Source organism: Dermacentor andersoni, chromosome 10 (assembly GCF_023375885.2).
Source record: "Dermacentor andersoni chromosome 10, qqDerAnde1_hic_scaffold, whole genome shotgun sequence".
In the NCBI taxonomy this organism is placed as follows: Eukaryota; Metazoa; Arthropoda; class Arachnida; order Ixodida; family Ixodidae; genus Dermacentor; species Dermacentor andersoni.
This window is the reverse complement of record NC_092823.1, coordinates 133,286,225-133,300,840: the sequence shown is the minus strand read 5'-3', so window position 1 is coordinate 133,300,840 and position 14,616 is coordinate 133,286,225. Positions and strand designations below refer to the sequence as shown.

Sequence of the window (14,616 nt, the reverse complement as noted above, 5' to 3'; positions counted from 1 at the left end):
TTGGGTTTTATCTCTCATACAAACAGGCGGTTAAAATAGTAGAGCAGTAGCTTCCAGGTTCGTTTTATGCGGACGACATTGTGTTGCTAGCTAACAAGCGGAGTGTTATGCAACGCCTGGAGAATATATGTGCACATGAAGGAGAGAATTTAACATTTGAAATTTAGTGTTAGGAAATCAGCTTTTATGGTAAACAGTACTCAATGAAAACAGTGAACAGACAGTATCAATACAGGGCCAGGAAATACCTCGAGTAAAAGAACACAAATACCTCAGTATACACTTTAAAAAAAAAAAAATCCACGCTTAATCTCACGCTAAACTGTGAGTTTAAGCGTGACGCGCATGTAAGTGAGGCGCGGATAACGTTTCAGGCACCCGTGACCGAAAATAAGCGTGACATTCCTTTGTGTAAGCATGAGGACAAGACTGCCTGCCATGGTTCTGTCTTGTGCGAGCGTGAGCGAGCCGCGTACGCGTGAGAAACGCAAATTACACGCTTAACATCCCGCAGAGCGCTCGCGTGGGAACTTTCCATCACCCATATAAAAAATCCGAATAGCGGATCCGTTTTATATCACGGGATCTGCGCGGAGCGTGGGCGAGGGAAAACAACGCTGTGTGTCTTCTCACTGCCCTGCGGTGAATGCGAAACTTTTCTTGGGGGGGGGGGGGGGGGGGGGGGGGGGGGGCTGAAGGAGACCGTGGTGTTTTGAAGACTGCACACTGCACCCGGCCATTTTTCGTGTGGATTTTCCGGCGGACTGCCACGAGCGACGTTCGTTCATTGCAGCGCAGAGCTTCCGGTCTAATTGTCAGAGTTGGTGTGTATCGCCATAGTATCGCCACGCTCACTTCTACAGACCTTCATGGCGTACAACGCCGGTGGTGTCTGCAGACATTGTGCACTGTGCCGAGTTTACGAGAGTTTACGAGAGAGAATCCACCGCGGTCTGACGGCTCCAGCGCCATATGGATAATGGATATATGTAGCGGTCCCTCACCTGCTATTCATGGACGATTTAAATACACAGGTAAGAACAATACTCATGGTTCGCTTTTGTTAAATAGCGGCTGACTGCCAATTGGTCATGATTTCCGGTATGTGCTTGTATGATGTGTGGTGCAAAATTTGCCGTAATGGTGAATTTATTGAAAAGCGAGCAGTAGCGTTGATCGAAATAGATAGCAGTCATCATCGTGCTTGTTTAACAAGTTTTAACACCGGGCTGTTGGATTTTTCTGAATTGTTCAGCTAATTGCGCTGAAGTACCAAATTCACACCATTTCTATTGTTTTTAATTTATCTTCGCCAACTCACCGTTCTCTCTGTGCCCGCTGCCATTTCGCCTCGGGCAAGGGTGGCGAGCTTGGAGTTGTCACTGCATTTTGCATGCGCTTCTTCTCATGGTTTAGAACTCTGTTAGTGACGCATCGATGTGGTGTGCCGTGTATGCCGTGTAGTTGCCGCGTATGCCGCTCATAGTATACTGCGGCCTATAATGTGAAAATTCATAATTTTGTGAGCTATTTGTCGACTGACAGTAACCTGCATCTCCGAAGCGCTGCATGCGAGGTTGCAACCACACGCGCTACTTAATTTCTAACCTCAATTGCACTCTGCATTAGGATATCTATCTTGTGTAGCTCTGCATATTTTACATTTTTAGCTTTAAAAAGAGGAAGTGTGACTGTGTTCGATGAACACGAATGTACTCTTCCCGTTGCAGCTCTTGATTTCCAGCTGCAAACATGTCTATGTCCACAGTGAGAGTTCACGTGTGATAAGTTCACGTAGAATGCCATTCTTGTCAGAATTTCCATCTCCATTGGGTTTAGAATTAAGCGTAACTGCGTTTTTATAGCTCATTTTTGCTTCTATAATGAAAGCTTCTATCAAAAGCGTTGCCACTTGTGTTCGAACTTTTAAACTTTATTTTTATCAAGAGTATAATAGAATAATATCAGTTGCAGCTATGTGACTCACCTAATTGCGTTTTGCACATCGTTATTTTGTTTTTCAGGTCCCATTTGAAAGCAAATAAATGTTTGGAAGTAGAATTGATAAAAATGAACAAAATTGAAAATGTTCCTTCTGATCTTATCAAAAATACTGAAATTTTCTGAGCCTTCATTCGTCGCTTCAGAAGCAGGCTTGCAATGCATGCTCTCATTAATGCGGTGATTTGACCATTTTTCCCATATCCCCAAATTCTAAAAACTTCCGGACCGCAACATTTTAAGAGCAGTCAGTAGGAGAAATCTCAGAAGTGCAATCAATGTTAAAGCAGTGAAAAAGCAAGAGGTACTAGTTTAAACACATTTAGCCTAAAGGAAACATATTTTCATCTCTAAAGTATTATACTTTGCGTATAAAGAATTTTTTTTTTCAGATAGCGCTAAGCGACCGTATAAGGTCATGCAGTGTCTGGGGGGAAACAAGGCTCCTCATATGCGGCCGTCAGCAGGAAAACGCTGAGATGAGCGATGACACATCCCTAGAAAAGGCACTAGTGATGTGCATATGCCTTAATGGTATGCAATATGTAACATATCCGGCGGCATATGGCCAATTTTAGTGCAACCAACTTAAAGCCAAGAACAAGCAAAGAAATATCATGGGTGCAAACTACATTAAAGGATTTGTTTACTGCGTTGCGCATTTAAACCAAACTCGTATAAAGACTTACGCTTTCTCAGTGATCTGAAAACGCTTTAACTTTAAGTTTTGCTTTTAAGCATCAACGTTTCATTGTATCATATTTTCTGGGAATGAATATTATGAATAAAAGATTTACCCCAGGATGAAATATGTCTCATACTTTTTTCGCTGCCTAGAATGTTCGTCCTTCTTATAGAAAGAGGCCAGTGAAAAAAATATTATCAGGTATCAAGAAGGCGCCGTGACCCTGCTTCAAGCCCACCAAATATGAACTAGTGTTTGAAACTTGTGAACGTGTCGGTGTACATATACAATTACAAGAAATAAAGACCTGTATCAGAATCTTTTGCCTGGCATTTATGTGGCATGAAAAGTACAAAAAAGCGTTCGCTTTCGTGTGGTACTTCTATGCCGGCCACCACACAAGCATGATGCATGATGCGCATGCATCATGCTTGTGCGCATGCGCACTTCGTGTAATATATATATATATATATATATATATATATATATATATATATATATATATATATATATATATATATATATATATATCGTTTTTTTTGTGAGACCGAAAGTCCCCTCTCATGTTATATTAGTGGTCGCATCATTTTGTGCATATACGCTAAGCGTTTAATTGGTTTTTTAGTGACGTGCCACAAGGGACCATGCACACTGTCCGACAGCCGCTGAGCCAATTCGTATATTTAAGAAGCTGTGTTGATGCAGCTTAGTCTTGCAGAGGCCGCCAAATTTAATGTCTTGTCATCGGTCACAAGAAAAGCTAGCATAATAAAGTAACGGGGCACGAAAGGTCTTCACGAGTGGTTCAGGCAGCAATTGAACAACACTTTGAAATTGAACCTTCAGGCCATGCGTTCACACGCGCCAGTGCGTTCCGACAGGCTGCGCAGTCCTTTGAAGAAGTGAGAGGCAGCAATTTTTTGTTGTTGTTGCTTTTGCGTAACAAATGTTGAAGGACGAATATATATAATGACGGAATATATACCAGCTATACAAAAGCGATGACGGCGGTTCATCACACGGGGAAAAACAGCAACCATCACATACAGACGTCAGTGACAGTTCATCTGGCAGTTAGATCACCTTCCGGCTAAAGGATGGTTCTGTGTTTTGTTCCGGACTGATAGAACTCTAGTAATTAGAGTGAATAATGAAATCAGAATCAAATTTATTTTCGCCATATATGCGGGTGCGCATGCAACGACCACTATTATGAGAGCAAGAGTACGTGGAGACCAGTGTGCAAGTCGCAAGAAGAAGACATATCGCGTAAGTATTACATTTGCTTTACCAAAAAGCACAAGATTTCAATACTTCAAAAACGGATATGTTTGCAACACTATTGTGTCGTTCATTATTGCTTTCTTCTTTTGTAGTTAAACTATCGAGAAAATAACTATTTAACGGGGAACAAAATTTAATGAAGTGGATATTGCATTAGACAGTTCTCGTAATAGTCATCTGAACTGCAGAAAGAGTCAAGCAAAATTGTTCGCGAACGGCGCGTTAATTGTAAACGGCCCTGTCGCAGCACAGAAAAAATCGTCAAACGAACTAAGCGCAGGCGACTCGTGGACTGTACAGTTCTAGGAAACATTTCAGTTGAATGTTTTCACTGGGGAGGGTGAAAGAAGCGATTATACGAAGGCGAATTGTGAAGAGATGTCAAAATCTGCAATTTTTCTAGCTATTGTCGATTCGTCTAAGAATAATTAAGGCTGCATGCCAATCAATGTAAATCATAAAATAGAGCATTTCTGCTGTCGACGTGGATTTGATTGGGAAGAACTAGAGTTAGATCAAATTCTTCCAATTTTCGCTCAATTAACTAATGACGTTCAATAATCAAGCAGTTAAGAATTAATAAATTCATGGTATATCATGAGTGTTTTTTCAAGCGCCGTCTCCTGTGAAGCATATCTACCATTTTCGTGCAAAGCTCTCTGGAAAGCGTATTGACTGTGTATGCATGCATGCACCTATCGAACTTCGTGCACATATAGACGTGATGCTTTGACGATAAATACTTATTAAAATTCAAATTATTTATTTCTGTCTTGTAAAGGTACAGACAGCAGAGGCGCAGAAAAAGCTGTCAGATACAGATTGACAAAGCCGCAGCCCCCTTTCGCTTGGCAGAGCCTTTACAGCGACACTTTTAAAACAAAGACAATTGCACCCGGTAATAACAGGTATACAATACTGAGCAAGTACAAAAGGAAACCAATCAAGATTATACGATATTTGTACAATACTCCCAAACAAGAAAACAGAACCTACATGCTAACGTACATAGCACCCAAAGTACTGTTCGACACGTTGAAGAGGTCAAAATTATTGTTCACATAAGGTATATACATATTCGTATAGCGCTACCAATCCCTGCAAAATATAGAACGCAGATTTTCATTACACACACGCACGCACGCACGTGCACAGCACACACACCAAAAGGAAACGGCAACGCGCTCACAGGAAGCGCCTGAAAAACGAAAAAAAAGGAAAAGTGTGGGGAACCGAGGTCGTCTTGGGCTGTCGCCTCTCCCTCTCCCAGAAGGAATGAAGAGGTTCTTGGAAAGCAGGGACGGGCGATTCTCTCTGTCAGCATCAGCTCCCACCAGCGAGGACGGGGCGAGAAAGCGAAACGGGACTTTCCTTGCTGTCTATTTTTTCTTCGTCAGGCCAACGCCGCTTGCTTGCAGGGGCGCAGGCGAGTTCCCGCCAAATGGCGCGGGTGCGTGAGTTGCCGCCAAATGCTAGCTCTGGATGCCAGCTCGTTCCGCGTCTCATGGTAGACTAGTTGGTGCATTTCTGTTATCATGGACTGCGCATATAAACGCAAGCTACACAAAAGTGACAAGGACAAGAACAGCGCAAGCCCTTTACATGCAGTGGAGCCGCCGTATCTCGCCGTTCAAGATATGCGTACTCGTAAGTGGCATTTTAATTTCACGTTGTGTAATGCATGACTGTCTTTTTCAAGTGAACAAAGGTCGCTTTGTATTGTGTAAATGGTTTTGCAACGTATGATAAACTCCTTGTCTTTCGGGCTTATTTTTTCTGACAGGAAGAAAAAAAAAAGAGGCTTTACATGAGAACGGATCAAGCGTTCGAGAGCTGGGACAGAGAAATGTGAGACGTACTTTCATGTATATATTTCTAATATTATTTTTTCGTCTTGTATTCTCGTTAATTTTTCTCTAGGAAACGCTGGAACGACACTGCTTAAATTGAAGCACAGTACGTGTGCGAATGACCTGCTACGCTCGGAACTGTTATCACCATTCGGGAAGAAATTGGGTAAGACGCTTGTCTGGTTATTATTGCGGAAAAGTCATAATTAATTAGAAGTTGCTTTCGTTCCTTCCCACAGATGAAAAAATATAACTGTAAATACCTGTATGATATACGTCTGGTGCATTGCAGGTAAGAATGGATTGTGTGTGGCGCGCTTCACCGCATGTGGACTAGAGTAGATCTAGGAACATCAGACAAGAAGACACGTATGTGAAACCCTGCGGATAGCCCATATGTAAGTTCTTCCTCAATTTTTCTTTTGTTGCATTTTCGTAGTTTACGTGTAATACTTTGTCACCGCGGTCTCGACGTTATGTATACCTATACATTTGTCTCGTGGCAGTCTGCGTGCTATTTTGTTTGTGCAACTATGTGTTGTATTCATTTATCGCGCTGCCTGGATGGTTTTTTTTTTTTTTTTCACTGATATTCCGACCAAAGTCGGTAAACCTATCCTTCCTGTCCTCATGTTTCCTTGGGCGGCTCTAAAGCGTATCTTAGAGGAATATTTAGCTTCAGATTCCCGCATGGAACAGATGGTGAATGACATGCTGTGTTTTCTTTTTAGAGAAACTATGTATTCATGTTTAATATTTGGTTGATTTTCATTTTGTCATTCATACAATACCGCAGCCATATGCCATTCTGTCATAGAACGTTGTTTCTAGATATATTTGTTTTATGTGGTTAAAACATTTAAAACGAGAGCGTTTCTTATCCTGGCCATTATTTTTTATAGACCACGATAACCACGTATTTGGATGTCTGGTTTAACTCTACGTGCGCTGGTTCGTGCAGGTGAACTTTTTTTCCAGAAACGGAGGAACGGACACCGGTCGTGCCGTGAGCACTATTCTGCAGGGCATACTTCCAAATGAAGCTGCACTGCAGTTCAGCTGGAAAGGGTCGCAGGGGAGGAAGCACGCCTTCGTGAAGCTCATGGCCATCACGAATATAAGTAAGAAATATGGCATAACAATCAGCTTTCTAGTGCACGTTGCGAACATCGGTACCAACTGCATGCTTAGTTTTTTTTTCTTCATTCAAACAACCTGCTGCTTATTGCATCTTGCTGCGTCCAGTATTAGCATTTTCTTTAATAAAATAATGCCGTAATAAGTGAGTTCTACTTGCGGCGTCCATATTTTGCCACTGCTTTTGAGGAGTTTGTTTTGCTTCACCATATAATATATGCTGTATATGCTGTTTCTGCTTTAACCCATGTATGCTAACTATTTTCTGCGAAACATAGACCTATCATCGTTGCCATCATGTCAGCAAGTATATGTATCATGCCATAAGCTTCCCCTCTTGCCTCTCCAGACATTTACCTATTCACCTCCTTGTGCCGCTTGGCGCGCTCCGGCGCGTTCTTTGTCTCGGCGTTTCAACTCGGCTGTTTCATACAGTGCTCACGGGAAGCAACAAGACCTATCGTGGTGTAAATAGCCGCGCTACCTATAGACACAGTAGCCACTGTGTATGCGTGTTTTGCTATGGTTCCGTGTTCAGTTCCCCCTATTGCTAACGACATATAAATTACCAACTATCCGGTACTTACACGATTTGTGTCGTCCAGCCACTCTTCCTGACAGCTTCGATACTGATTTGCACGTCCCTAATATTGCTTTGTTGTCGTTTCTTTAATGTTTCGTGGATATCTGACTTATGATCTTTTTGATTGTTTCACTTCTTCAAATGGAATGCGACTCGCCAACTGAACTATAAAGCGGGGGCAGCTTTCTTATATGTGCCGCTTTTTTGCAGCATCTGTGAGGAGCACGTTCCCTGACGCTTCACTAGCATCAGTGGCTGGAGTCGCAAAACGCTGGTTGGTTGGAGCAGCTGACAGGGATGGAGGCCGGAATGAAAGAAGGCGCCGTGACCCTGCTTCAAGCCCACCAAATATGAACTAGTGTTTGAAACTTGTGAACGTGTCGGTGTACATATACAATTACAAGAAATAAAGACCTGTATCAGAATCTTTTGCCTGGCCTTTATGTGGCATGAAAAGTACAAAAAAGCGTTCGCTTTCGTGTGGTACTTCTATGCCGGCCACCACACAAGCATGATGCATGATGCGCATGCTGTTGTAAATGCATGATGCAAAAGCTACGATTATTCGGGGCGTCAAAAGCAACGTCGGCTTTCAGCACCGGGCCGGTGCAATGCCGACCATTATTGTCGTCAGGGCCATGGCTGGCCCGCGTGTGGCATGCGCTCGGCTGCGTTGGCCAAATAGAATGGCCCTACGGCTGGCCGACTGACTACGTACCTAAAGCCTTGGTAGGCCCTCGTATGGGACGCCGTCGGCCAAGTCGGCCACAGTGGTCGGGCCTACATCGATTGCCGACGATCGGCCGACGTTAGGCCAATGTCAATCCCCAAAGCTGGGCCGCCCTCGGTTGCCGAGGTCGGGCCAACCGTTTTGCAGTCGGCCGGAGACGTCGGGCCGACATTTTGCCACGGTCTTTTTGTTGCTTGGGATGACAGCTCTCGGATTGTAATTTTACTATACGAGAAAACAGAATTCTGTTACGCAAAAACTCAAAGAAACCCCTTTTCCAGTGTTTTTACCATTCACAAACCAGCTGCGGTGTCCACCATTTGCGCTTGCTGGGGCGCGGATGTTTCAGGGGCCACAGAGTTGGCGCTCCAGCTGGCGCTCGCCTCCATCGCATCGCAGCCCACGCAAGAGGTTGAATTTCTACCAGAAAGCCCGCCTTCGTGCATAGCGTTCGTGGCCAGCGCTTCCCAACAAACATTACGGTTACATATGCTCCAGCTGCCGGGAAACGCGAGAAGCAGTCGGGGATCTTTGAATGCTATCGCGTTCCACTCTTATAGGCGAAGCTTTAGCGTCCTCCAAATTTTTTTCTCTCTTTTTGAGATCAGAGACATATATATTCTTCATTTACTCAACTTGAAATGAGCAATTATGTATTACTGAGAATGGTCTAACGATCACGAAATTGGCGAATAGCATTTGTGGGGATGCGCGACCCTCGCGCCTCCCCTGATGTTTTCCCGCATAGCGCATCCCCTGATATGCTGTTTTTCCCGCACGGCTCGCGTGGCCTGGCGCCCGAGGCGCTCGGAGTGGTACAAGCGCGGTGTGAGAGATGGCGCCACCGTCGCGGCGGGGTTACTCGGGCGCCGAGGGACAGGCGCTTGCTCTTTCCCGGCGGGTCGGGCGCGGCGGAGGACGTCTCCCGCGAGCGCGCGGCGACCGATGCATCTGCGAGACCGCCTCGCGTGGCCGCCTTGGAACGCGCCACGATTCGCGTGACTATACACGCGAACGACCAGGCGTTGGGATCCAGCATGGAGCGAACATATTCGCTCGCGAGGACGCGGTGAGTCGGACTTCTAGATTTGTCGCGCGCCTATCGGCATGTTTTGGGGATATGAACTCGGCTAGCAGGCATGGATCTATGAAAGGTGCAATAAATGCCCTTGTGACTGTTTGCACTACTGTGTTGTCGTTCCTTTGTCCCAAGAGTGCGGAGGAGAGAACCCCGTATCTCCCCACATCTGGCTGCCCAACGTGGACCTCTTGGGGCATCGGACGATAATTTTAAGTGTTGCTTCGTTCAAGACCTTTGTTTGAACCGAAGCGTAGGCCTAGCGTGGATTTTGGATCGCTAGCGTCGGCGGCGTGCTTTCTTGAGAGAGGCGACGGTGGCGGTAGTGTGTTTGGACTTGTCAACATGCTAAGCCTTTTCGCAAGTGTTTTTTTTAATGACATTCGTCAGTACGAGAGCCACGTGGTCTGCATCCTGGGAGAGCGAGGCTGAGTGCCCGCGGAGCAGTGGCAAGCCTGAAGCGAGTGAGTACGGAAGCCTCGTGGGTGGTCCGAATTTCTTATGTAAATAGCTTCTTCTATCTCTTTGACTCGGATGAAGTCGCGGCTCTGGGAGCCGGGTGGCCGCGGGCCACGGGTGCCACGACGGGCTGACTGGTATTGCGGCCTGGCACCGGGCGCTCCGACACCGTCTGGGACGGTGGGCGCCGTCGACTCGGATGCTGTGTGCACCGAGCGGAGTAGGACCACCTCACAGAGCTAACGTCTCCTCGCGGCTGCCTGTTTTGCGCTCATTTTGAGTGTTGTTTTTGGATGCCGGTTGTTGTCAGGGTAGCGACGCTTTAGGCCTAAGGCTTTACGAAGCTGCCTGTCGCACGTGGAGGGACACAACCTGGTGGACCGTGGCGTTGAGGTGTTGCAAGTTGCTTCCCTCATTCTAGTTAGCCTCGCACGAATTGAAATTACTCGTTCGACTCAAGAAAGCGAGCTTCGTTCACGTGAACTTAGCATCTGAGTAGCTGCCCGATCTTTTGCTAGCCGAGTTGAACATCGTACCACGTGGGCGATGCGCATGCAGAATTCCTCTCCCTTGCACTACTGTAGTGTTTGCCGAGTGTGTTGAGTTTACGCAGCGTGATTGGAGTCACCCCTGGCTTGCTGTCACCTGCACATCGTCTGCGCTGCTGCCCCGGACTGCGATCGAGTCACCCCGGGCGATGGTGATGCTGTGGCCAGTTTGGCGCAGCGACTTCGGCGGCCTCCTGCATCCAGCTCACAACCCTCGGCGGCGGACAAAGGAGCCAGCGGTCACCGACAGCTACGGCGGCTCTTGCCAGCAGGGCGCGTCGGCGCGAGCGACACTTGCTCGTACCGACTACCGCGTCGTCGTCTCCGGAGTCCTGGCCTGGGATCGTGCCGTCGAGTCGCAAAGCTGCTGCGGTGACCGGCGGACGCCAGCAGTGTACCCCAAGGACAGTCGGCTCGCATGTTACGGACAGCGTGTGGACATTTCCCCGGCGCGGCCACTGTTGCATGTACCACCTTGTTCGCGAAGCACGTGTTGATGTTAGACTGTGTGAAATGTTTCGCCGGAATAAGAAGTGATTTAAGGTTGGGGGGATGTGGGGATGCGCGACCCTCGCGCCTCCCCTGATGTTTTCCCGCATAGCGCATCCCCTGATATGCTGTTTTTCCCGCACGGCTCGCGTGGCCTGGCGCCCGAGGCGCTCGGAGTGGTACAAGCGCGGTGTGAGAGATGGCGCCACCGTCGCGGCGGGGTTACTCGGGCGCCGAGGGACAGGCGCTTGCTCTTTCCCGGCGGGTCGGGCGCGGCGGAGGACGTCTCCCGCGAGCGCGCGGCGACCGATGCATCTGCGAGACCGCCTCGCGTGGCCGCCTTGGAACGCGCCACGATTCGCGTGACTATACACGCGAACGACCAGGCGTTGGGATCCAGCATGGAGCGAACATATTCGCTCGCGAGGACGCGGTGAGTCGGACTTCTAGATTTGTCGCGCGCCTATCGGCATGTTTTGGGGATATGAACTCGGCTAGCAGGCATGGATCTATGAAAGGTGCAATAAATGCCCTTGTGACTGTTTGCACTACTGTGTTGTCGTTCCTTTGTCCCAAGAGTGCGGAGGAGAGAACCCCGTATCTCCCCACACATTGGTGGGCCAGCTTTTTTCGATAATGCCGTACGACATTCCCTGCTGCGTGCAGTGCAATAATATTTGGCTCGCATCTTCACAGGAGCCTTATTAACCAATTGGAAAGGTTTCTTTACCACGTTCAAAAAGTGTTTCGGGGCCGCTTTAAGAATCAGCCAACTTGCTGAATGTTTCTAAAACAGGTCCGTGCATGCCATAACGAAGTCTCGAGAACTTTATATTTAGCGACCCTGAAGCATAAAAAAGTGTTAGCATTACATGAGAGACATACTAGGGCACCCCAGGTCACAAAATGGCAGTTTCGGCCAATGTGCAAAGCAGATGCATATGTTCAATGCAGTACCGTTTGGAGCATTTACAGCAGCACGCAACAATCTGCTCTGCAAAATGCCTTGTGCTTTGCATTTTCTGCAGTTCATTACCTGATGCTTTTCTTTCATTAGAGTGGTTTCACCTCAGTGCTAGTTTTCCATGCGCTGCAGTTATTTCAAGAGCCAATTTTCAGATGGCCCTTGGTGTGAAACCATTTGAGGAGTCTTCTATGCTGCAAAATTTGAGATTACTATCAATACACAATAGCACTCATCGCTGGGAACGCACTAAAACCTGCAAAATATTGTTAATGTAGTTAATGCTCCAATGCTATCAGCTGTGCAGCTGTGCTGCATAGTGCCTTCAGGCACATTCCGAGAGCATCGCAGCAAAAAGTGCGCATTAAGGATTTTGAATGTGTGATGTGCAGTTCCATTTGAGACCGTTGTCAAAAGATTCAAGGTGCTATGGTCTAAAGCAGTAATGAACAGCATGGAGGACAACCAACAAGCTCAATGAGCACAACAATGAGCACGACTGAATATGTGAGTGTTCATAGTTGGCCGCTAGTGGTCAAGTTCTTCTGCACAGCAGTCCGAGCACTGTTCGAGACTGGAGTGAGTAGCCATAACCCTACCTTGAGCAAAGTTTGCACCCTGAAAAATATCTGCCCCTTCAAGGAAAGTGTGAACCATACACAAGTGAATTCAACACACTTCCATTAATTCGATCCCGACCGAAGGTCCCAGCTCTTTATGGGCCTGAACTGTTATTTTGATCCTGATATTGGCCTTCACTGAATAATTCGAACTTGACCAGTGAGCATGCACTAATGCGACTCCTATGGTGGTCCTAATTAGGTCACAGTGAATGCAGCGAACATGTCATTTCTCGTTGAAAATTACTACTTCCAGCCTGCTTTAGGAACATTTTAAAGCATTACCAGTAGCTCACAATTGTCTGATTATGGTATTTACCCAATTGTAATATGCGGATTTTTTTGCCCATGAGAATTGGACCAAAAATTGTCTGCACTGTGCAATCAGATGCAAAACCAAAACTGCGTTTGTATGCTTTACCGCACAACAGGGCTGTATTGTGGGGAAGCTATCAAGAAGCTGTGCAGCAAAGCTGACCTTATAAAACTGGTCACTACTGGACATTAGCAAATTTTTCTTGCTAGAAAATCAGGGGCATAATAAATTTATACTCTGTTTAGGAGCTCTAATGTCAGTTCCATGTTAGTTTTCTACTTTGGACACTGTTAGGATTGGGCAAATATAGGGGTAGGACTGCCCAAAGTCATTTTGAAGCAATTTTTAGACCAAGTAAAATTGTTTTCGAGCAGTTTGGAGCAGACAAAATTTCATTTTGGAGCAATTTGGAGCAGGCCAATCTGAATTCTGGTGGAATAATAGAATATGGCAGTGCATTTCAAAACCACGAAGCAACACGGAATAAACAACACGAAGCACGCTTTGTAGCTGTAGTGTACTAGAACATGAAAGAGCGAGTCGAGCGGCGGCACGGAGCAGGCTTATCTGTAAAGCTGCTAACATCGGTGGCACTATGATCAAGTTATATGTTCCTACGCCGATGCTCATGATTATAGCGGAAAATGTTCTCAAATTATGCGGTCCAATGGATGTGGTAACTTAACTTCTGGGTCACCGTATGTCACTGCAGACCCAGAGAGCCGCAGTCAACCCTGCGCTGGTATAATGCAAAACTATTCCAATCTGCTTTTATTACGATAACCATTATACGGACACTGCAGGTGCATTTCTGCCATTGCCATCATTTATGAAGTGCAGGGGTGATAATGTCGTCGCCTCCCGCCGTATGCAGTACATGCGAGTGAAAGTGTGCAAGGGCAAGCCGGCGGCAGTGGCTCAATTTTGGGCTTGCAAGGGAGGAAAGCTGGGGAGGGACATTCTACTCAGGCTGCTGCTGCGTATGGCATGGCAATGCAGGCGAGGACAGAGTGCGACTGCCGACAGCTTCGTGTGCACTGTTTTCACTGCTTAGCTCGCGTTGAAGCAAGAGGTAGCATGGAAGTCAATTCACTCGCTGCTGCTGCTGTGCTTCCTCACTACAGCGTTTGGACAGCGAGTTTCCACAGTCATCTAGTGAGGCGTGTTCACGTTTGCTTGTGCGCAAGAGACGCATTGCTCGTTAATTTATTAAGAGAATGTTTGCAAGTTTATATGGCCAATAAAACTACTATCCTTCGTATAGCTGTCTAATAATTTGCTATAACAATTGGTGCTTCACCTTTTGAGCGAAACTGCTACTTTTTACTCCAAATACACCATTAGCCCTTTGTGATAGGTCAAAATGGGTCAGGCCTTTCTCACATGGGCATAAAAAAGACTGGAATGGTTTTATGTTATACAGGCCCTGGGAACCAAGACGCCCGCCCGCTGAATCTTTGCCAGTCCGCTGTAAGCGACAACTGCCAGAAGTGGCCGCGCGTACACCAGCCACTTGCCGGAAGCGCTGGGAAGTCCAGTGTGTAGAAACGGTACGGGAGGCGCAGTCACTCGGTGTGCAGAATGTGAACTACTCTTTTTTGGAGAACGAATCCACTCGCTGTTCGCAACCACTGCCAGAGTACACATGCCGAAGCCGTTCTGGTGTAGCGTGGTGCAATTTTGGTCGATTTTTTGTGTTTGGTGCAGTTTGGGGCCAGAATTTGCATTTGTATCAAAATGGTGCAATTGGCGCAGCAGTCCCACCCCTGCAAATAATGAGCAGTTTGTTTAATTCAACCAGCCGGATAATTCAATCAAGTTCAAATCAAATAGGCATAAACACAACACAGTAAACTTAGCATCACAACTTGC

General features: G+C 46.5%; 1 long non-coding RNA gene across 3 annotated transcripts; it reads left to right on the top strand.

The window, feature by feature from the left end:
- Positions 1-4,756: 4,756 nt before the first annotated feature.
- LOC126545120 (uncharacterized) lies at positions 4,757-7,965 on the top strand. 3 transcript variants are annotated; one of them, XR_008608333.1, is made up of 5 exons: positions 4,757-5,617; positions 5,754-5,986; positions 6,060-6,218; positions 6,782-6,941; positions 7,751-7,965. It is a non-coding gene; the product is annotated as an uncharacterized lncRNA (long non-coding RNA). The 3 variants fall into 3 exon arrangements; XR_007602293.2 differs by having other exon boundaries at positions 4,757-5,986; positions 6,113-6,218; XR_007602292.2 differs by having other exon boundaries at positions 4,757-5,986.
- The last annotated feature ends 6,651 nt before the right edge of the window (positions 7,966-14,616 follow it).